Consider the following 23,695-nt stretch of genomic DNA (forward strand, 5'->3'; position numbering starts at 1 on the left):
GTGGTCACATCATACACTGGTAGGTTAAAAAAATAACCAAACATAGATCAGTGCTATATGCTGAAACATTTTTTACTGATGGGGTGCAATCAAAAAAAAAAATTTGAGGAGGCCACTACTCGAATGTTTTTTGACCAACTTTTTGTCAGATGTGACTGGTCACTTTTATCTCCGGAGAGATAAAACACACTCACCAGGTGAGCGTACCCTGGGTCCACTTGGGTTTCCATGACTATAATAGAAAATAACAAATCTGACTCCATGTTGGATCTTTCTCTCTTAACTTTTGCACTATATTGCTTTTGCTACAAGTTAATCACTCAAGGGATGTTGCCTATAGTTTAAAGTGTACATAATGGTCCATCTCTGGGAACCCTGCCTCCCACACCTGAGCATTAAGCTAAAATACCTTTGTTTAGCTCCCAGGAAACCTCCTGACCAGGCCCACCTGTGAATAGCTGAAGGAAGGAAGAAACTGACACACGCCCTCTGGAGTCTGGCTGGAACCAGGAAATCACTCCAACAACTTATCACCCTGTTGGAGGGCTTCCCTAGTGGGTTGGTGGTAAAGAATCTGCCTGCAATGCAGGTTATGCGGGTTTGATCCCTGTATCAGGAAGATCCCTGGGAGAAGGAAATGGCAACCAACTCCAATATCCTTGCTTGAGAAATCCCACGGACAGAGGAGCTTGGCGGGTTATTGTCTGTGGGGTCACAAAAGAGTCGGACACAACTCAGTGACGAAACAACTGCTATAACCCTTTCTGCTTTACCTCTTCACCTCCCCTTCTTTGTTCTATATAAGAAACTAGCATCCAAACCTGGACAAGATGGTTCTTTGGGATATTAGTCCACCATCCTCGCAGCCAACTGGCTTTTCAAATAAAGTCACTATTCCTTGCCCCAAAACTTGTCTCTCCATTGACTGGCCTGTGGCCTGTCCTGCGGCGAACAGTACAAGCTTGGACATGCTACCATGATTACTGTGTGTGAAATCAGTTCTGCTTCTCAAACTGTGGGTCATGACCCATTAGTCTGTCATGAAATCAACTGCGTGAGTCATGACCTGCACCTTTTTAAATGAAATAGAAAAGAATGAAAGAGAAAATAGCAGTGTTTATCACACACAGTGAGGCCAAGTGAGGATATCTCACTGAGGCTCCTGGTCAGAAAAGTTTAGAAACCCTGGCTCTGGTGGATCAGAAGGCACTGCGGGATTCTCGCTGTGATGGGGGGAATAAAATCGTGAAGATGGAGCCAAGACATGTTACCCAAGCCCTGGGAAATGCCAGGAGAATTCTGATGAGATGGATGAGAAAGAGTCCTTGTAGGTTCTGGAGCGGGGAGGGACCTGATGAAAGTGAAGTTTCCCAAAAACCCATTTGGCCACAGTTCCAGGACTGAGTAAACACGCTATCTGTGCAGTGAGTCGCCTTTGGGGGTTTGCTCCTGTTGATTTATAACCTTTCTTGACAGTGAACAAAAAATAATCAATCTAGTTTCTGTTGGAACATATGCTCCCTGGTGGCGGGAAGCCCCGCTGGTTCTCCTTTCCACAGAGAGCTCGCAGGAAGGTTGGACCAGGCACCTGACATGGCTCAGGCCAAAGTCACAGGCCCCAGCGCCTCGAGGGTGGGGAGGATGTGGCAGGAGGCGTGAAGGCTGGGGACCGGAGGATGGAAAGAGGCCAGGAGAGATGTGACTCAGAACAGGAGATGGCTCCCTGACCCAGGGGTCACCGTGCCCTAGGCACTGGCACAGCTCTGCTGCCCTTTCTTACAGTCCACCTCTGAGCATCCTTCCTGCCCCTTCTCCTGGCCTGCAGAACCCCTGGAAGACCCCCTCTCTGATTTCAGTGTACCCCAGAAAGAAGCATCTGCTCAGCCTCTCAGGTTTGGGTTCAGTGAGACCAACTTGTGGCCACATCCCAACCACAGACAGGCCAGTCCCCCTCCCGTCCTCCCACAAGGGAAAGCCACCACCCAGACAAACAAAGGCCCTAGTCCCTGGGCAGAGGAAGTGACTCACCAGTGCAAGAATGAGAACCAGAGGTTTCAGAGAGAGGGGCCATTTAGACCCCAAGTCAGCACCCAGGCGGATCATGTAGTGAGGACAAGTCTCAGAACCTATCTATTCCTCTGTGAAAGCTGCCCCCCGAGGGTCCTGATAGGCCGGAGCTGCCGGAGCCTCCATCCTGCCCTGTCGTGTCTTCACCAATAACGCCAGCATCACCTTCTCCTGCCCCGCCCATGTCTCCTCACAGAACTGTCCTCTCTTAGAGCTCCGGCCCGCTGTGTACAGCACCCCTACCTGAGGCCAGGCTGTCTGCAGACCAGAGTACCAGGTGTCAGCTCCCAACATCAGGGCATCCAACCCACCTCTGTCTTAAAGGATCAGAAAAGCGGAAGAACACTCAATGTCAGGAATCAACTTTTACTACACATTAGATACACGAGATAAACATGTGATTTAATTCTCATGGCAAAACTGAGACCATGCAATGGTAGGACTTGGACTTGAAGACAGACCACCAACCACAGGGCTTCTCCTCTTTTCATTTTATTAGACTCACTGCCTCCCACCTAGCTGAGAATCATAGCTGGATACTCAATAAATGAATGAATGGAGGGATAGATGCTACCCCAAGGAGACCTGGTGTATCTCACCTATTTTGCTAGGAGATGAAACATTTCAAGACATGACTTGACTGTGCCATGAACATCACTTAGAGAAAAGTGAGCCAAGATGAGCAATGTAATAACCTGTTATTTCAGATAATAATACTGTAGCTGGGAAATCTAACAAACACCTACTGAGTGGGTCCCATGTGTCATATGGTATTCTGAACATTTTATATTCAGTCATTTTATCCTCACAACAACCCCATGAAAGAGGTATCATTGAGAAATGGAGGTACCAAGAAATTAAATAACTCTCCCAAAGTCACCCAGCTAGCAGGTAGCAAAGTCACAATACAACCTAGGCAGCCTGAGCCCAGAGTTTATGCACTTAACCATCATTTGATGCTGCTTGCTATCCACACACGAACAGTGCCAGCTTAAAGGAGCAAAACAGAGGTTGCTTCTGCTGCTATCTTTTCCCTGGTATCATCTAGAGTCAAGGAACCTTCTAAGTCCCAATGGATACGTTGGATTCCTCAAGTCGCAACACAGCAGAGTGGTCCCATGTCTTCTGTAGGGCTGGGACCAGTCATCCTGAGATCATCCTTGAGTATTTGTATGTGGGGCATATAGGTTACCAGCTAATGAGCTTTCAATACCTCTTGGGTTAGGAAGCTTCATGTGAGATAGTACATATGACAAGGGGTGGGGGGATCCCGGCCTCTGAGGAGCTTAAATTTTTATTGAGGCAGCCAAATAAACATACAAAAGTGAAAGTGAAAGTCGCTCAGTTGTGTCGGACTCTTTGTAACCCCATGGACTCAGTCCATGGAATTCTCTAGGCCAGAATACTGGAGTGGGCAGCCTTTCCCTTCTCCGGGGGATCTTCCCAACCCAGGGATCGAACCCAAGTCTCCTGCATTGCAGGCGGATTCTTTACCAGCTGAGCCACAAGGGAAACCCCAATACACAAATACATAAATAAATATTTCTTTCACAATGACACAGTACCCGAGACTGAGTGCCCAATGGCTGGTACAGGCAAAAGGAACGCCAACAGTCCAAAAAAGTAAATATCACAGTGGACTTTATTGTTAGCACTTACATTATTCTTTTGAGAGAGGAATATCCTTTGAAGAGTCACCACTAACAACAAGGTGGGCAAATTTGCCAGCCAACAATAGGAGGTATAGGACAGAAGCTAAAAGCTTGTAAGCTAGAAGCTTACAAGAGAATGGATTATCATCTCTTTTAACAGAGGTGTTAGGCATGCTTGCTCTATGCTCTGTTTATGCTTCTCCTTCACTGGATGGGGAGCTTCTCAAGGCCAGGGATAAGTTTATTCATCTTTACATCTTTACTCATCTTTGCCTGGTACACAGTGGCTATGCAATAAAAGCTTGAGGAATGAATGAAGGATGAATGGTGTGTGTCTCCAACAGACTTTTACTGAATTGCTAGGTGCTGAATGAATTGCTACAGACTGCCCTTGAGACAGAATGAAGGCACCAGGCCACTGCAGATGCGTGCTGCCTCCACAGCAGGTCCAACCCTCCCAAGCCCTCTGCTGGCTATCATCATCCGCCACAGCCCTTTCAGGAAAGCCTGCCCCAGGCAGCAGTGCTGTGGTCTGCTCTGCTCTGCACTGCAGTGCTCAGAGTCGTGTCTGACTCTCTGTGACCCCATGGACTGTAGCCCACCAGGCTTCTCTATCCATGGGGATTCTCCAGGCAAGAATACTGGAGTGGGTTGCCATGCCCTCCTCCAGGGGATCTTCCCAACCCAGGGATCGAACCCAGGTCTCCCACATTGCAGGCGGATTCTTTACCATCTGAGCCGCCAGGGAAGCCCAGGGTATTGAGGAAAACAGGTCTTGGGGCCCCAGGCCTGGTCACATTTCCAGTATCACCCTACTGGGCTGAGGCCAGCCAGAGAGATGGTCCCCTAATATTCCCTCTGCTCTCTATCTTTGGTCTTTCCTCCTACCCCTTGCAAAGCCCACCCTTCTTCCACATCCCATATTCAAACTCAGCCACAGAACTCATTTCTTCCCATTAAACCTCCATTCTGCAAATCGGCTGGCTTGTCCAGAGCATCCTGAGAACCCAGAGAATTGGAATTAAGAAAAAATGTTGAGAAGATCTTAAAACTCTCTGGATACTTTTAAGCAAACACATTACAGCAGGTTTTGCTAACTCATTAAAGAAATCACCTTAGTTCTCCTTTCTTCCCTGGAGAAACTAGGTAATCAGCATGGATTAGTCAAGGATTTCAAGGCAAACTACATCATTTCACGGTCATCGACATTAATGTGGTGTATATTTGTTTTCACTCCTAAAAAATGTTTCCCAGGTAACCCAGGAAAACAGTCCAGGGTAGAAATATCAGGCAGGCAAGATATTTTCAATAAATGAGCCATTTGTTCCTGCTTCTGTACAGAGTTGCTTTTTCAATTTCAGATGACATGATACTGCAGATAAAAGGGAGAAATGTATTTGGAGTAAGAATGCTTTCTCTTATCCAAATATTACTTACTTAGTCATTTGATTTACAGCACTTGATAAGCCTGGTTGAATTTCTCTACTTCTGTGTAGGTCTCACATTCAGAACTCTAATCCAGCAAAGAGTCAGACACAACTGAGCGGCTGAACTGAACTGAACTGAACTGAACCCAGCGATTGTCACAGTGTATCATTATGATTCCTGCTTTCCTTTCCTCCACATAACAGGACACTACAGAAGAGTAAAGACTTTTCTCAAGGACTTATTTTTTATATTCTTGGTTCCTAGAACAGCACTTCGGGGCATAGTAGGTGTTCTGTGATGACAGGAAGAACTTACATTCAGTCTCACTTGGAAGGCCTTCTCTTCAGGCATGATTGTAATACATTTCAAATGTACTGATGCCCAGTCTGAATAGAGACTCTACTGCTTTGTAAGAACTATAACTGTTTCTGAAATTAACACCATCAATGACATTCTCTGCTCTCTTCAGACACACATCACAGTGAACTGTGAAGGGATGCAGCCCACCCTCACTAGGAATCAAAGATACCTACAGTCAGACTCCATTTTTCCTCCCTGCTCAGACTCAACCCCTCCCCAGCATCCTCCGCCAAGAATGATTTGTAATCCCTGGGTTGTAGACATCGAAGGAAACAAGGTCAGACTTCCACAGCCTGAGCTCTGCACAAGAACCGCAGATTTTCTGACGTGCTGCCCAAGCCTTCTCCAAGATGATGAGCCATCTCAATGCAAAAAGCAATATATTTTCCAGCCACTTTTGATCGAAGGCAGGTGGCCATGGGACGAAGGGCAACTCTGGCTCAGGCGGAGCTACCCTTCTGGCCCACCTTCTCTTCCTTTTGCTATAAGGTCCAGGTCCTGACATCTACAAACGGCCCTTGGCCCTCTGGCAATCACCTGTGTACATCTGTGTATGCATACACACACACACATACACACACACATCAGGGAAGGTGGGTGTGCCCAGTGTGCTAATACTAACAGAACAAACTCACAGACAGTAAGTGTCATTTTTATCCATGAGGTGGGTCTAGGTGAGACTTAATGGCTGTGTGCAACACTTAGAAAAAAGATGTTTATAAAATTGCACATGTTTATTGAAGAAAAACTGAAAACAACAGGGAAACATAAAGAGGAAAGCGATAATTACTCATAACCTCACAATCCAGGTTAACCACTCAATGTTTCTGGTGTTTTTCCTGATGGTGTTTATTTTTATGCTTAATAATTTTATATGAAGTGAAAGTGTCAGTCACTCAGTCGTGGACGACTCTTTGTGACCCCATAGACTGTAGCCTGTCAGGCTCCTCTGTCCATGGAATTCAAACAAGAACACTGGAGTGGGGAGCCATTCCCTTCTCCAGGGGGTTTTTCTGACCCAGGGATTGAATCCAGGTGTCCTGTATTGCAGGCAGATTCTTTACTGTCTGAGTCCCCAGGGAAGGTGGATACGCTCTTTTTGAAAACAACCCCTAAGTAAGAAGGATCTTAAATAGTTATACCTTTTGGCTTAGTGATTCTGGCTTTAGGAATCTACTATAAGGAACTAAGCAGAGAAATGGGTAAAGAATTTCCTACAAAGATATTCATCACAGATTCCAACAATAAAGGAATTTCTTAGATATGTTATCTGACTTCCATGGGGTTAACTACTATACAGTGATTAAAATATGAATGTTACTAATAAAATGCTTATGATTTAAAGTGAAAAATAAAATGCAAAACTATTTAAGTGATTATATATAGAACATATAGATAACACACATAAGTAAATAGTAATATGTAATATAAAGATTATGCATAAGTATATATTAGTAAGTAATATATAGACAACATATATAAGTATGTATTCTATGTTTTAGTATAGAATATTAAAATATTTTAATTTCTGTCTAATAGTTCACCCCACGGAAGCCAGATAACATATCTAACGAATTCTTTTATTGTTAGAATCTGTGACAAATTTCCTTATAGGAAATTCTTTACCTGTTTCTCTGCTTCATTCCTTATAGTAGATTCCTAAAACCAGAATCACTAAGCCAAAAGGTATAACTATTTAAAATCCTTCTTACATATGAATTGTTTTAAAAAAGAGTGAAAGTGAAAGTTTAGTCACTCAGTCGTGTCTGGCTGTTTGCAACCCCATGGATTGTAAACTACACAGGCTCCTCTGTCCACGGGATTTTCCAGGCAAGAGTACTGGAGTGCCATTTCCTTCTCCAGTCTGTCCACCTAAAATCCCACTGAAATGGGTGAAATCAACACACTTGCCAATAATGTTAGCATTATAATAGTTTCCAATTTGATGCATAGTTAGTTAGGGTAAGCAAGTAGCTACAACAAGGCATCCCAGAGTTTCAAAGGCTTAACACACAAAAAGTTTTTGCTCAATTCATTATCTGATGTGGGTTGGCAGGGGCATTCTGCTCCACACAGGCATGCAGGCATCCAGGGAGCCAGTCTCCTTTCACCTAAGGATGTCACATTGTCTAGGGCCTCAGAATCCTCCACTGTTTTTTTTTTTTTTTTCCACTTTCCATTCAGTGAACAAACAAGGGAAAGGGGAAAGCATGTGAGACTGGGCTGATAGCTTCACAGAGGTAACTTAAGTCACTGCCACTCTCCTAGTCCATTAGTCATATGGCCACACCTAACCACAGAGCCTGTGGGAAGGTGGTCTGTCCACATTCCCAGGAGCAAACTTTTGGGTAAATGACTTTTCCTGGTACAGGATGGGCATCAATGTGTTAGTCACAATAGGCAAAAAAAAAAAAAAAAAAGTCATTTTAACTGTATTTCCTTTGATTATAAGTAAAGTTGGAACAGATTTTCATTTTTATTATCCATGTGCACTATCTCTTCTGTGCATTTTGCCAGTTTTTCTGTTGAGTTCATAATGCTTTCAGTTGAGTTTTAAGAAGCACTTTCTATATTAAGGACACTGACACTTATTTTCTCAAGTTCTTTCAGTTTGATTTTTGTCTTTTAATTTTGCTTATAACTTTTAAGGAAATAAGTTTTCTTTTTTTTTTTTTTTTCTGCCATACAGTAAATCCTTGTTAGTTCAGTTCAGTCGCTCAGTCATGTCCAACTCTTTGTGACTCCAAGGACTGCAGCACGCCAAACTTCCCTGTCCATCATCAACTCCTGGAGCTTACTCAGACTCATGTCCATCGAGTCAGTGATGCCACCTAGCCATCTCATCCTCTGTCGTCCCCTTCTCCCTCCTTCAATCTTTCCCAGCATCAGGGGCTTTTCCAATGAGTCAGTTCTTCACATCAGGTAGCCAAAGTATTGGAGTTTCAGCTTCAGCATCAGTCCTTCCAATGAATATTCAGGACTGATTTCCTTTAGGATGGACCGATTGGACCTCCTTGCAGTCCAAGGGACTCTCAAGAGTCTTCTCCAACATCATACTTCAAAAGCATGAATTTTTCAGCAGTCAGCTTTCTTTATAGTCCAACTCTCACATCCATACATAACTACTGGAAAAATAGCTTTGACAAGATGGACTTTTGTTGGCAAAGTAATGTCTCTGCTTTTTAATATGCTGTCTAGATTGGTCATAGCTTTTCTTTCAAGGAGCAAGCGTGTTTTAATTTCATGGCGACAGTTACCATCTGCAGTGATTTTGGAGCCCAAGAAAATTAAGTCAGCCACTGTTTCCACTGTTTACCCATCTATTTGCCATGAAGTGATGGGACCAGATGCCATGATCTTAGTTTTCTGAATGTTGAGCTTTAAGCCAACTTTTTCACTCTCCTCTTTCACTTTCATCAAGAGGCTTTACAGTTCTTCACTTTCTGCCATAAGGGTGGTGTCATCTGCATATCTGAGGTTACTGATATTTCTCCCAGCAATCTTGATTCCAGCTTGTGCTTCATCCAGTTCAGCATTTCTGATGATGTACTCTGCATATAAGTTAAATAAGCAGGGTGACAATATATAGCGTTGACATACTCCTTTCCCAATTTGGAACCAGTCTGTTGTTCCATGTCTGGTTCTAACTGTTGCTTCTTGATCTGCATACAGATATCTCAGGAGGCAGGTCAAGTGGTCTGGTATTCCCATCTCTTTAAGAATTTTCCACAGTTTGTTGTGATCCACACAGTCAAAGGCTTTGGTGTAGTCAATAAAGCTTTGGCAACTTGTTAGTTACCTATTTTATTTACTTTTTGTCACAATATTTATTTATGTGATTTCTTAACCCAGTTTAGACTTTTCTCCAGTATTAAGAGTCAAAACCTTGGGGGAGGGCATTTGTGACGGTTGAATGCTGTGAGGAAGCACTGTTTTATTTATTTTTTTAAACTTTTTATTTTTGTTTCGAGGTATAACCGATTAACAGTGTTGTCATAACCTTTAAATCTATCAGTCATTTCCTTTGTGACTTTCTGATCGACATCTCATCACCAAATCACAAAGCACAGAAAAACTGGGAGATTCTAACCCAACTCTCCAAATCCATTATTTTTTAGTCATGATTCACAGGTGAATAAACTGATGCTCAGTGAAACCAGATGACTGTTACAAAGTATCACAGCTAATTAGACGCAGAGCTCAGACTAGAGATTTTTAATTTTTAATGAGGGTATAATACGTGACAGGCTGCACTGAACACTTTTCAAACATTATTTTATGAGGCAGGTGCTATCGATATGCCCATTTTACAGAGGAGGAAACTGAGGCTGCGAGCAGTGAAGCACTGTGCCCAAGGTCACCAGAAGCAATATGCCCCTAGGAAGGGGCAGAAGCGTGGTGAAACCCAAGGCCCCCTGGCTTGTCTTGGCACTCCACTAAGTTGCCTCTCAGGTCCCCTGACCCACTGCATCAGACACACATTTCCTGGAGAGCTGTTTGTGTTCACATTCACTGATGAAACACAGGTTGCAGCCTGGGTCTGGCCAGGGGAGCTGGTATGCGTGAGGTTGTGCTCTGCGTGTTCACTCCACCACTGCTTTGACCTTGAATCCAGAACGTCATCTCAGTGTGTGGGGACACACTTGCCCGTCCAGGACACCTCCTGGCTCCATGCGCCTCGACCGCCATAAATCAGCCAGCCACACACTCTGCCCTTGGTGCTTCTGAACATCAGAGGAAAGGATTTGCCTTTTCCTGCTCGGCTCTTGGGGCTTCTGCATTGACATTTGAATTATGTCATTATTTTTTTAAGCGATAGAAATCTAGTCAATGATTTGTAGCAATCACTGCTGTGCAATGTAGGCTGAAAGGTTCCATATATCCTTACGGAGGGAAACAGAAACCCAGCAAATTAGTCTTATTTCCTCAACACAATTCTGTGATAGGCTGGTATTAGGTAAAGCTGAAATTGGGTGCTGTGATTAAAAGATTATGATAATGCAAACCAGACGGCCATCTTGCGAATTAGGAAATATTTTCAAGGAAACCATGAGAGGCAAGTCATTGGAGTCAAAGGTCACACAGAGGTCAAGGGGTACAGTAAAAGGCAACTGGGTTTAGGAAGAATAAAACTGTTACTGTACCCTTTTTCTTGAACCCCATCATCAGAGGCCATGCAAGTCTGTTCTCTGCCTGTCTCCTCTGTCTGTCTCACCGACTTTCCTTGTGACACAAACAAGCATAGAAAAATTTCAATCATAACCCATCCCCCACTAATGAGTAGTGTACACTGGGTAAAGACTCTTACCCTCTGACCTCTTTGATAATTGTCTCCTGCGGAGGTCTCGAAAACCCAACATGAGACCTACCCTCTCATTCAGATGTTTTCCTGTATTTCTAGTTTTCTCTTGCTGGTGGCCCACCCAAGATGAACAATAAAAGGACCTGGTCACCGCTTCCACACCAAGCCCCCTTTCTGTCACCCTTTCCTGCTTTGGTGGTGGTATAACTATTCTCTTTTTTTTAGTATTAATTTTTATATTTGGCTGCATCGGGTCTTAGTTGTGGCACACAGGATCTTCAGAGTAACGTGGGATCTTTCGTTGCAGTGCACAGATTCTCTAGTTGAGACGCACAGGCTCAGCTGCTCCACAGCAGGTGGTATCTTAGTCCCCTAACCAAGGAGGGAACCCACATCTCCAGCATTGCAAGTCAGATTCTTAACCACCAGACCACCACCAGGGGAAATCCTGGTATCACTATTCTTCCAATGAATAGAGCTCAAAGCCTGCCTGGGCTTCTGTGATTCCCCCTCCAGTGACCCTGAGGCCCCATCTCTCGCCAGCTCTCAATTCTGCATTTGTAGTATCTCTCAGATAAACTTTCCCCTCTGCTCTCCATCTTCTACCAGCCTCTTCAAATCATCATCCAGACCAGGTAGTGTTTCTTCCATTTTCCGCTACACACCTTTACCAAAAATCAGATGGGCACACTTCTGGGTGCTCTATTCTGTCCTTCGCCAACACCACACAGTCTCAATTATTTTATCTATAAGTCTTGAAACCCAGAAGACTGATTCCTTCTACTATCTTTTTTTTTTTTAGATTTACTTATTTATTTAATTTGTTTCTGACTGTGGTGGGTCTTTGTTGCTGCATGCAGGCTTTCTCTAGTTGCAACAAGCGGGGGCTACTCTTTGTTGCAGTGCACGGGCTTCTCATTCCAGTGACTTCTCTTGTTTTGGAGCACAGGCTCTAGGTGCTTGGGCTTCAGTAGCTGCAGCACATGGACTCAGTAAGTTGTGGTGGTGCACGGGCCTAGTTGCCCCATGGCGTGAGGAATCTTCCCGGACCAGGGATTGAACCAGTGTCCCTTGCATTGCAAGGCAGATTCTTAACCACTGGACTACCAGGGAAGCCCCCTGATTCCTCTTACTTTCTTTTCAAAATTATTTTCAGAAATTTGATGACATATTTTGGTATGGATTTCTTTGGGTTTATCCCATTTGGAATTTACTAATCTCCTTGAATCTAGAAACCTTCCTAACCTCAAGAAGTTTTCAGTGATAAGTTCATCAAGGACTTTTTCATTCCCATCCTCTTTGCTCTCTACTGGGATTTCAAAGACATAAAATGTTAGCTCTTTTGTTAGTTCTACAGGTCCCTGAGAATCTGTTTTTCTTTTCTTCCACTCGTTTATTTTTCTCTCAGTTGATCAGATTGGGGAATTTTTATGGTTATATCTTCAAATTCACTGATTCATCTCCATTTTGCTGTTTAGCCCATCCAGTGAGATTTTTTTTCAGTTATTGTCTTTTTCAGTTCTAAAATTTTCATTTGATTTTTCTTCATGCCTTTTGTTTCTTTGCTGAGACTTTCTATTTTTTTCGCATTTAAGCACATTCATAACTGCTCACTGAAGCATTTTCATGATGACTGCTTTAATATCTTTGTCAGAAAACTGCCACATCTCTGTCATTTCAGCACTGGCATCAGTTGATTGTCTCTTCTCATTAAGTTTGAGATCCCCATGTATCTTGGTGTGACAAGTGGTTTTTAATTGAAACCTGGACATTTTAGGTATTCCCTTATGAGGCTCTAGAAATTACTTAAACATTCCATTTTAGCTGGCTTACTCTGACACTGCTTCAGCAGAGGAAGGGAAATCCTATCACATTACAGTCATGTGGGGACAGAAGTTCAGGCTCCCCACTTGGCCTTCACGGACAGCTAGCTGAGTGGGCAGGGGACTCGTCATTACACTGAGCAGGGTAGGAGGTTCTAGCTCCCAAGCACGTCTCCACTGATACTTTCCTGGCTGCGAGGGGTAGGAGGGCCTCATCACGGTGCCTCACGTGGCCTCACCGGCACCCTGGGGTGGGGGCAGGAAGCAGGAGGGAATGCACGGCCTAGTTACTGCTGCTGGGTGGGAGTGAAGGCCCAGGGTCCCCACGCGTCTCAACGGAGAAATAAGTCCTCAGAAATGGCTATCATCATTCATCTAGGAGTGAGGAATGAGTGACCCCAGAGACAGAGTAGAACAGGTTACTGAAGATTAAATGGCAAAGCAGTGGCAAAGTCAGGACTGAATGCCCATGCCCCTGGCTCCAAGACCACCTGTCTACACACCAAACAATTCCAAAAGTACAGCAAGAATGCCAGCCCCCTGCCAATATAACAATGCAAAATCTCACCAGCCAAAAGGTAGTGGCTGCCTCTCTTCACATCCTGCCAGACCCCAGGCCAGAAAGCACACGTGGTTATGCACACCAGCCCTCTGAACAACACAAACACACGTCTACTCAAGACGGGCCTTCCATCCAACACACACAGCAAAAGCACACTCGAGAGCCAAGAACTACAGCATCACAGTCACCTTCGGGGCTGGTGGTCTCCCATCTGGAGAGGATCCTGGCTTTCCTACCGTTGGAATCTCTGAAATCAAGATACATCCAGGAGCTGGGACCTCAGAGCAGCCAGCAGGCCAGGCGCCCCCCGCCTCCTGGCTGGAGAGCCGAGTCTGCACCCAGCTGGAGGCGCCTGCCTCAAACCTGGGGCCTCTCTTCTGGCCCCAGCCACAGTCTCAGCACAGCACTGCTTACTCTCCAGCAAGGGAAAGCTGGTGACCTGGGAGGGGAAACTGCTTTCTAACAGCCTTTGTTTTTGTTTCCATTTAAAAAGGTTAGTGACTTTACTGCATGTGGAAAGAACCAAAGTAACAATTTCAAAGAGGCTCAGCATGTTTTGGAGCTGACCAAATATATAGAACATTTGGGTGGGGAGGAAAAGAAAGGGAAGAGAAGGAACAAAGTTTATCCCACATTTACCATGCACCAGACATACCCCTTGGTGCTCCATCGTGCCTTCTCCTGGCTTCTGCAGCAACCATTCCAGCCAGAAGCAAGTTCCAAACCCCTTACCATAGGCCATCAGACTGTCCAGAGGCAGGCAGAGGTTGCAAGACCCCAGCATGGTACACAACCATGAACAATGTTACGGGATGCAATTCGACTCATGAGATGGAGTGATGTAACTATTAAGAAATTGGTTGCATGCCTAAATTTCAAAACAATAAGATTTACATTTTAAAATTCATAAGAATATCTTGGCTACATTGTTATCACCCAGGATCATAAATACCCACAATCGTTTGATAGAATCTGTTTGATAGCTATGCTGTTATGAGCACTGGAATGTCTATGAGTGATTTTGTTGACTACAGGGCTACTTTAACATTTACTCTCTTTATTTTTTTAACATTCACTCAGTTGAAGACAATTTTCACATATTATAGTCATCTAGACCAGGGGTCAGCAAGCTCTGGCCAGTGGGCCAAACCTGTCTGGTCTTGTCACATTTTCAAATGGCTGAACAAATATCAAAAGGATACTATTTTATGATGTGAAAATGATATGCAATTCAAATTGCAGTGTCCATAACTAAGGTTTTACTGCCCATTCATTTATGTATCATCTATGGCAGCTTTTGTGCTCAAAAGGCAGAGCTGATTAGTTCCAACAAAGACCCTACAGCCTGCAACTGGCCATTTACAAAAAAAAATTTGCTGATCTCTGATCTAGATGGTCTGTCAAACAGTGGTGCTGGATTGAAAGCACACTGAGATGATGATGATAACAACCACCACCAACAGCTGGTGAGGAAGCCAAACACCCATCCTGAGATACCAAGTGGGCTGTTTATGAGCAAGCCCTCCGTGCAGCACTGGTGATAAACAGGGCATTGTGAAAAGCCACGTTCAAGCAAAATTATGCACCGAGCACCTGTGAACACTCTGTACATTAATTTTACGGGAAAAACATGGTCTGAATGACGAGAGACCTGAATTCTGTGAGGTTTTTAAGAACGCAGTCCTCCAGATATGGAGCAAAGGGAACCCTCTTACACTCTTGATGGGGATATAAATTAATACAGCCACTATGGGGAACAGTATGGCGGTTCCTTAAAAAAACTACAACTAGAACCATCATATGACCCAGCAATCCCACTCCTAGGCATATATCCAGAGAAAACTATCATTCAAAAAGATACATGCATCCAGTGTTCACTACAGCACTATTTACAATAGCCAGGACGTGGAAGCAACTTAAATGTCCATCCACAGAGGAATGGATAAAGCAGATGTGATACATATACACAGTGGAATATTACTCAGCCATAAAAAGAAATTGTGCCACTTGCAGAGATGTGGATGGAACTGGAGACTATCATACAGAGTAAAGTAAGTCAGAAAGAGAAAAACAAATACCATATATTAATGCATATACATGGAATCTAGAAAAATGGTATAGATGACCTTATTTGCAAAGCAGAAGTAGAGACACAGACATAGAAAAGACACATATGGATACCAAGGTGAGGGGGGAAGATGAACTGGGAGGTTGGGATTGACACATATACACTATTGACCCTATATATAAAATTGACAACTAATGACAACTAATGAGAACTGCATAGCACAGAGAACTCTACTCAATGCTCTGTAGTGACCTAAATGAGAAGGAAATCCAAAAAAGAGGGGATATATGTAAAAAAAAGAATGCAGCCCTCCCATAAAACAGGCTTCTGCGTCTTCCTTCTCCCACACAGCTTCCCATTTGAGGGTGCAGCTCTTAACTCTCTGTGACTTCCCACCTCTGTCACCCTGATGCCTTTCTCCTGGGCCCCCAGCCTTCCTCCTGCATAATAATGTTGGTCTCAGGGATCTCCTCACCTGCCCCCTCCAAAGCTGTAAGGCAGGAACACCAGTTTCTTTCTCCGTAAGGTGGACAGATGCCCCAGAGCTGACAGAGCCTCGGAGCGGGCCTTGGTTTCACGGAGTGAACGAACGCGGTGCACACACCGCCTCCTCCCTCTCACGGCAGGAACGGGGATCATCGGTCTGTGTCACAGCCGAGGAAGCTGAAGTTTGATGAGGTAAGCTGCTCACAGGCACTTAAGCGACAGAGTCAGGACTGGAATTCGCACCATTTATAAACACAGGGTGCTACGACTGTGTGTGGTCGGGGCTCAGAAAGTACTGGAAGCAGGGTGAAAGGACATGTGGCCAGGCCCACACAGAACCCGCAAAGCACATTAACACAGTCCCAGAAGGCCTTCCCCACGCTTAGTGAAAGAGGCCAGTCACAAAAGACCACCTGTCACATTCACCATTCACACGTGGACACCGAAAGAACACCGACATAACTTCCCTGCACGGAACTCGGAAAGTCCCAGCCCACAGCACCTCTTATATCCCTGGTAGCAGTGAGGTGTTGAGTTCCTCCGACGTGAGCCTGAGGAAAGAACAGACCCTCGTAAGGAAAGGAAGAGGGAAGGCCAAAACAAGCACCCTTTCTGTTTCTGGGTTCTCCCACCTGGGCCTCCCAGGTGCCCGTTCTCCGAGGGCCCCTCAGCGGCAGGAATGTTATTAGAACAGCTCCTGCTGTGGACCTAGTAATCACACGACCAGGAACTGAATTTCCAAAACGGAACATGAGAGCAGAACAAAACAGCACACTGACCATTCAGCTTGTAAGTACTAATTCTTTGATTAGGAAAAAACAAGAAACAACCTAGATCCGTAAAGGAAGATGGGGAACACCGAAAGGAAACCATGATGGGGCAAAATGACGCCAAGTCGTCATAAAGTTTAAAAATGGGAACTCCGACTATGTCAAGAGAAATGTTAACATAAAAATCACACTGTGTGCAAAAAGGCATGCTTCAATTAAAATACAGGCAAAGATCAAGGAGAAAACAATATGAGCAATTAGTGGACTAAGCAGATATGTGGGGGGGGGGTAGGGGGTGCAAAGAAGAGAGAGGAGGAAGGAGGAGGAGGAGAATGGAGGGATATTTGGCAGAGTTACATGAACAGTAAAACTCAAGGTAAAAAATAACATGGTTGTGGAATTAAACAGCCTTTCTGGAAGGCCAGTTTATTATGTGTACCATATATGTATATGATTATATGTATCAAATACCTTCAGAGTATTTATATCTTTTGTACCAGAAGCAACACTGTGCATTAACAGATGCACAAAAAATGCACAAAAAGAAGCCATTTTATTTATAAACAATATTGATAAACTGAAAATAACCAACATGTCCAAAATTGGGGACTGTTTAAGTAAAGTAAACATCAATATTTTAAAAAATACACTGCAACCATTGAAAAAAATCATAGTTTGGAAAAGCATTGAATATTTAGTACACAAGGAAAATGTTTATGATGTATTATTAAGTGAAAGGAGGAGTGAACAAAACAATATGTTTAGTGTAATACCAATTTTATAAACTCTGTGTGTGTGTGTGTGTGTGTGTGTGTGTGTGTGTAGAGAGAGAGAGAGACAGAGAGACTAGGAAGACACACATTCAAAATACTGGTCATTATTGGTTGGGGAATTATGGGTGATTTTTTTCTGTGTGTATATTTTCTGCATTTCCTAAAATTTTCTGTAATTAATATACCTTACCTACATAATCAGAAAAAATAAAGTGTTATATCTGGTAAATTAAAAGCACACTCCCAGGGAATCTCCAGCAGGGGCTTCCCTGGTAGTTAGTGGTAAAGCAGCTGCCTGCCAATGCAGGAAACATGGGTTGGATCCCTGGTCCGGGAAGATCCCACATGCCTCAGGGCAACTAAGCCCATGGGCCTCAACTACTGAAGCCCATGAACTCTAGGGCCACATGCCACAACGACTGAGCTCATGTGTTGCAACTATTTGCAACTATCGAAGCCCACGAGCCTATAGCCCGTGATCTGTGAGGAGAAGCCACGGCAGTGAGAAGCCTGTGCACTGCGGCTGGAAAATAGCCCTGACCCCTGCAACTAGAGAAAAGCCCACACAGCAGTGAAGACCCAGCACAGCCTAAGTAAATAAAGTTATTTTTAAAAAGCAAATCAGCAGTGCCATCATCAGCGCTTGACACTGGGGTCCACCTGGAGTTAAAAGGAATCCAGCAGAGTACGGCAGGGGCTAAAATGTCTCCACAACATCAACATCAGGCTGCTGCTGCTAAGTCACTTCAGTGGTGTCCGACTCTGCGAAACCCCATAGATGGCAGCCCACCAGGCTCCCCCATCCCTGGGATTCTCCAGGCAAGAACACTGGAGTGGGTTGCCATTTCCTTCTCCAATGCATGAAAGTGAAAAGTGAAAGTGAAGTCGCTCAGTCGTGTCTGACTCTTTGCGACCCCATGGACTGCAGCCCACCAGGCTCCTCCGTCCATAGGATTTTCCAGGCAAGAGTACTGGAGTGGGTTGCCATTGCCTTCTCCGTGCAACATCAGGCAGATTGTGGCAAAGACAGCTCCAGAAACCTCTAGCCCACCTCTCCCAGGCAGGGGTCCATGGCACGCCGATGGCTTCTTCAGGGTGCAACTCAGTAAGTTTGGCCAAAGACACAAGCTAAGGGCAGCGTGAGTGCCTGGAGCAGAGAAGCTGGGCATCCCTGCAACTGTCAGATGTGGGAACCCGGCCAAGCCCCGACCCACCTCCGCCTCCACACTCTATTCCTCCACACCTGCCCACAGTAAAAAAAGGAGCACTGCTTTGTGCTACATCTGCAGTTGTAACCCCACCTCTTCTCTAAGCAAAATCGCCTTACTTTTTATTTTAAGTGGGTTACACAGCAATAAAAAGGAATGCAGCACTGATACAGGCTTCAACATGGACAAACCCTGAAAACATTCTGAGGGAAAGAAACCAGTCACAGAAGCCTGGGTTGGCCAAAAGGTTCCTTCACGTTTTTCCACAAGATGGGACAGGAAAACCCAAACAAACTTTCTGGCCAACCCAATATAAGATTCCATTTATATAAAATGTCCAGAATCCATAGAGACAGAAGGTAGATTCATGGTTTCCACAGGCTGGGAAAGGAAGGAGTGGGAAGTGACTTCTAATGAGTATGGAGTTTCTTTTAGAGGTGCTGAAAATATTCTGGAATTAGATCACGGTGATGGTGGCACAACTCTGTGAATAAACTAAGGACCACTGAACTTGTACTTTAAAATGGTGGATTTTACAGTATGGGGTCTATATCTCAGTGTTTAAAATTTTCAAGTGGGTTACAATTAGACTTTCAAGTGGCTATACTTACATTTCTCAGCAGGTTATAATTACAGTGAGGTACTACCTGGCCCATTAGTGCTCCCCAGAGCACATATTCTGGAGTCAGATGACTTGGAATTCAAATATCATTCTGACGTTCATTTGTTGCATGAGCCCCTGTAATTTCCTTAATCTCTCTGAGCCTCAGTTTGCTAGGCTATTGAACAAGAAGAATAACCTCTAGCTCACGTGGACTGTTGAGAGAGGATTAAATAAGTGCACGCAGGTAAATCCCTGACATGGAGATCCGTAAACACAGCTCCTTCTCCCTTAGCTGGCGAGAAGATCCTTTAAACTTCAAGCAGAATAAAACCCTGGGCCTTGACTAAAACATCACCAAAGTCAAGCAGGACCTGAGTACGTGTCTGTTTTGGAAAGACACTAAATGGAGTTAGAGGCGAGGATGCCAGTGTATACCCTGTAATAAGACTTCACAACTTGAAGACACGGCTCCACCCTCAAGGTTCACCTACTGGGTTGGCCAAAAAGTCCGTTGGGTTTTCCTGTAAGATGCTACGGAAAAACCCAAACAAACTTTTTGGCCAACCCAATATTGTTGTTGTTTAGTAGTTAAGTCATGTCTGACTTTTTGCCAACCCAATATAACCAGCAATAAATTCTCCCCCACCAGTGGCCCCATGTCCACTCTTGGGTTGGACCCTCTCAACCATTAGATAAGCGTTGTTATTCTTAGCATCAATCAAGGATGAGGTGACAGGAGCTCAGAGAAACCAGAAAATGGGCAGAGCTGTGATTTGCACCCAGATTAGACTGTCACCATGGGTCCTAATTTTGCTTTCAAGGCAGCTGCCGTCTCCACTCTCAGCCAGTCTTCTCTGGGCTATAGGTGACAGCAAGGCTGGCAGTAGGCAGCGCTGGTGTGGAAGGGCCATGCACCAGAGGATCTGGCAGGAGTCACCACCCCGTCCAGCAGCTCTGGCCGCTGAGCATGGAAGTGGGGGCAGGGGCAGGGAGTAGAATGAAAAGGGCGGCTGGAGGCCAGGGAGCCAGCGGCAACGGGAGGGGGGACCAGAATTCAAGGCATGTGAGGGTCGGAGGTCAAACAAGTGAGATCCATCACCCTAAGCGAATCTGAGAGGTGTGGAAGAGAAGCTGCTTACATCCTTCCCAGAAAGGCGAGAAAAAAGTGATGGGTAACCTTCCCCTGGCACATCCACGTGCCTGAGACTGATGGAAGCTTTCTTCATTCCCATGCATCTCATCCATGTATGGACTTCCCCGGTGGCTCAGACAGTGAAGAATCCACCTGCAATGTGGGAGACCTGGGTTCCACCCCTGGGTTGGGAAGATCCCCTGGAGGAGGGCAGGGCAACCCACTCCAGTATTCCTGCCTGGAGAATCCCCACCGACAGAGGAGCCTGGCGGGGTACAGTCCATGGGGTCTCACAGAGTCGGACACGACTGAGTGACTAAGCACACAGCACAGTCTTCACTTGGCAGGTCCACATGCCTAAGACTGCTGTACGCTGTCTACATCCTCACGAATCTCACCATTATTACCCATAATCATCGCCCAGTATTGTTATGACGCCCATTTTACAGACAGGAAAACTACAGCACAAGAGGCTAAGGTTCAGGGCTCCCCAGCATGGCAGAGCCAAGGAACTTAGGGAGCTGGTTCCCACCCTCAGGGCCCCAGGGCTGCTTTCTGACCTGGGGAAGGAGGCGGACCCACCGCCAATGACCAGACTCTCTCCTCCATCCTCCTCAAAACAACAGGAGATAGGAAAGGTCTGCTTGGCAACTACAAATTTGTAACCTGCTGATATGATTGAAAGGTTTCTGAGAAGGAAGCAGGTAGAGCAGCTTCCCTGCAGTCCACATGCTCCGTTTTTATAAGAAATTAATCTGAGCCTCTGAGGAAAATGGTTAAGTCAAAGCCGTGGCTTGTCACACCCGGCCCCCCTCCCGCCAGAGTCATGTGGCCGCATCCCTGCCGTAAATCAAAGGCCAGGCTCCCCTTTCATCAGATGCCTACAGATAATTCCCCTGAGATTTCCCTGCTGGGGCTCAGAGGGCCACGGCGTAAAGGGTTAACATCTCATTTCCTCTCATCTTTCAAGCCTTAATCCCCATCCTGAGCTGGGTGCATTCCAAGCCCACCTGGAGCAGGTCATGACGAGCCCCAGCCCACGACTGGCCCTTCATTTCCCCTGGCAGGAGATTAGATGGGGCGCCCATTAATCACTCATTACTTGGGTCCTCGCTGCTGGCCAGCCCCCGGGCAGTCGGCCAGCTGGCTGGGAGGACTGCCCAGCCCAGGTCGTGGCAGCTCGGTGCCACCCTTCTGGGACAACCGCCTTGTAAGCCGGCTCTCTGGACCACGCCCGGGAGTAGAGGGGCTAAGGTAGGAAGCTGCCAGGGTACCGCTCAGTGACCCGCTTAAGCAAGGCTCATAGGAGAAGACAGCAAGCACAGTATGCTCAGGGAAGCGTTAGTCGCTCAGTTGTATCCGACTCTTTCTGACCCCATGGACTGTAGCCTGCCAGGCTCCTCTGTCCATGGGATTCTCCAGGCAAGAATACTGGAGTGGGTTGCCATTTCCTTCTCCAACGTTCAGGGAAAGATTAGGGAAAAAGAAAAAGAGATAAGCAGAAAAAGACCACTCTCTCGGGACAAGTAACCAGCAATACAGAAAACTGCTGCCTACCTTCCTCTTCTTAGAGGAAACCAAAGGGAAACTGGGAGGAGGAAAATGGAGAGGGGAGGGGATGCTGAATGGATAATTAATTCTTTATCATCTCCATCACCATCATTATTATTACTGCACAGCTGGGGGTGTTCATTTCCTGGATTTGAATATAAAGTGATATTTAGCCCTTTAAACACAAACCCCCTGGACATGAGAGGTGTGAGATTACATACTTTTTCTAGAGCACATACGTCCTGTCCTGCATGCTCAGTCACGTACAACTCTTTGTGACACCATGGACTATAGCTCGCCAGGCTCCTCTGTCCATGGGAATTTCCCAGGCAAGAATACTGGAGTGGGTTTCCATTTTCTTCTCCAGGGGATCTTCCCAACCCAGGAATCGAACCCGCGTCTCTGGCACTTCCTGTAGTGGCAGGCAGATTCTTTCTGAGCACCAACTGCCTGCCAAGCACTGACAGTTACGGAGCAGTTAAATAGGATGAGAACTGCACTGGGCGCCCACTAGGGGCTGGACTTTGCTGAATGCCCCGTGTGCCTGTGCAGCGGACCCCACACCAACCCTCTCGGTTGTGGCCATCCCTCGTTACAGACAGGGAAATCATGACTGGAGGGGTGAGGGCACAAAACAAAGGCTATAGAATGAAGGAGAAGGGTCAATGACCAGACTCCACTCGGGTAAGGAGGAGGTTTGAGTCACCACGCCCAGAGAGGGAGGGAGTGACTGGCCAGCATGCTCAGCTCTATCTGGGGAGTCCCAGTCCACTGTGATTCCAGGCAACTTGGGGCTGCAAACCAATCCACTCTGGCCCTTCTCCCTTGGCGCTTGCTCTGGCCCAGAAATAAAGTCAGAGTGAGCGATCATGATGGGAGCTAGGCTCACCTGCCTTTATGGGGAGGGGTAGGGAGCATGCTTTCAGGACTTAACTGAAGACCCCTTTGACCAAAGGAGGGCTCAGTTCCAGGGCTCACTCCTTAAAGTCAAGGTCAAGGCCTCTGTTAAAAAGGTCCATGCTATGTGGGATCCTGTGGCTTATTTGCCCACCACCTGTCATTAGAACCTCCTTTGTAAAGGCAGCCTTGGGCAGTGATCCTCAAACCTGAGTGTGCAGAACTACCTAAGGCCACCTTTACAATGCCCACCCTAGGCCCTGCCTCCATTCTGGAATCTGAGTTTTTCCCACCAGATCTTAATTTTGATTCAGGTGTTCTGAAAACAACCCTTGCAGGGAACAGTGATATAGCAGGAAAGCACCAGACTGAGAAAGCTAGGTTTGAAGACTTGGATTCAAAACCTGAGTTGTTGGCCTCAGGCAAGGAAGAGGAGTTTCCTAAAGTGCAGATAATACTGTTGCTGTCACAGGTTGCTGGGAGGATGAAAGCATCAGGCCCAGCACACACTGGCTCATTAAACTTGACCTGAATGAGTTCATCAGGCCAGCAAGGCTCCAGAAACTGGAGAAGTCGGTTTTGACGGGTTGGGGAAAGAAGAGAAGGCAAATCAGACCCAAAGATGAGAAGTAGGCCAGCATCAGTTGCACAGGTCAGGCAGAGGGGGGTGAAGAGGGGGGACCCTGAAATAAGGCAAGAGTCAGCAATGCAACCTAAAGGCACAGCCTCACACTGCAGCTCCCCGCCCCCGCCCCGCCCCGATGTCAGTCTGTACCGTATGTTAGCTAGCAAAGCAACACGTCTCACCCATTATCATCAAAGAGAAGCCAGTTAATACACATATGTAAATATGTTTACATACATATGTAAATAAATATCACAACTCTTCAGACACACAAAAAGAACGATCAAAGGTGGGCAAAGTGGAGAGAAGAAGAGAGAGGAAGGAAAAGTAGGATGGAAGGTCAAAGCGAGTCACATTCTCAAGTTCTCTGGTGCTGGCAATGTGCTG

General features: G+C 45.7%; 1 protein-coding gene across 5 annotated transcripts in view; it reads right to left on the bottom strand.

The window, feature by feature from the left end:
* Positions 1 to 23,695, bottom strand: part of THSD4 (thrombospondin type 1 domain containing 4) — a 639,243-nt gene that overhangs the window by 612,289 nt on the left and 3,259 nt on the right. For 2 of the 5 annotated variants that reach the window (XM_043919744.1, XM_043919745.1), the window contains exon 2: positions 16,251 to 16,299. The exons of 2 other annotated variants lie outside the window; for them this stretch is intronic. The gene's annotated coding sequence lies outside the window, so the exon portion shown is untranslated. Of the gene's footprint in view, positions 1 to 15,737; positions 15,836 to 16,250; positions 16,300 to 23,695 lie in introns of those variants that run through there. One more of the 5 variants, XM_043919747.1, reaches the window with a different exon arrangement.

Source organism: Cervus elaphus, chromosome 12, assembly GCF_910594005.1.
Source record: "Cervus elaphus chromosome 12, mCerEla1.1, whole genome shotgun sequence".
Lineage (NCBI taxonomy): Eukaryota > Metazoa > Chordata > Mammalia > Artiodactyla > Cervidae > Cervus > Cervus elaphus.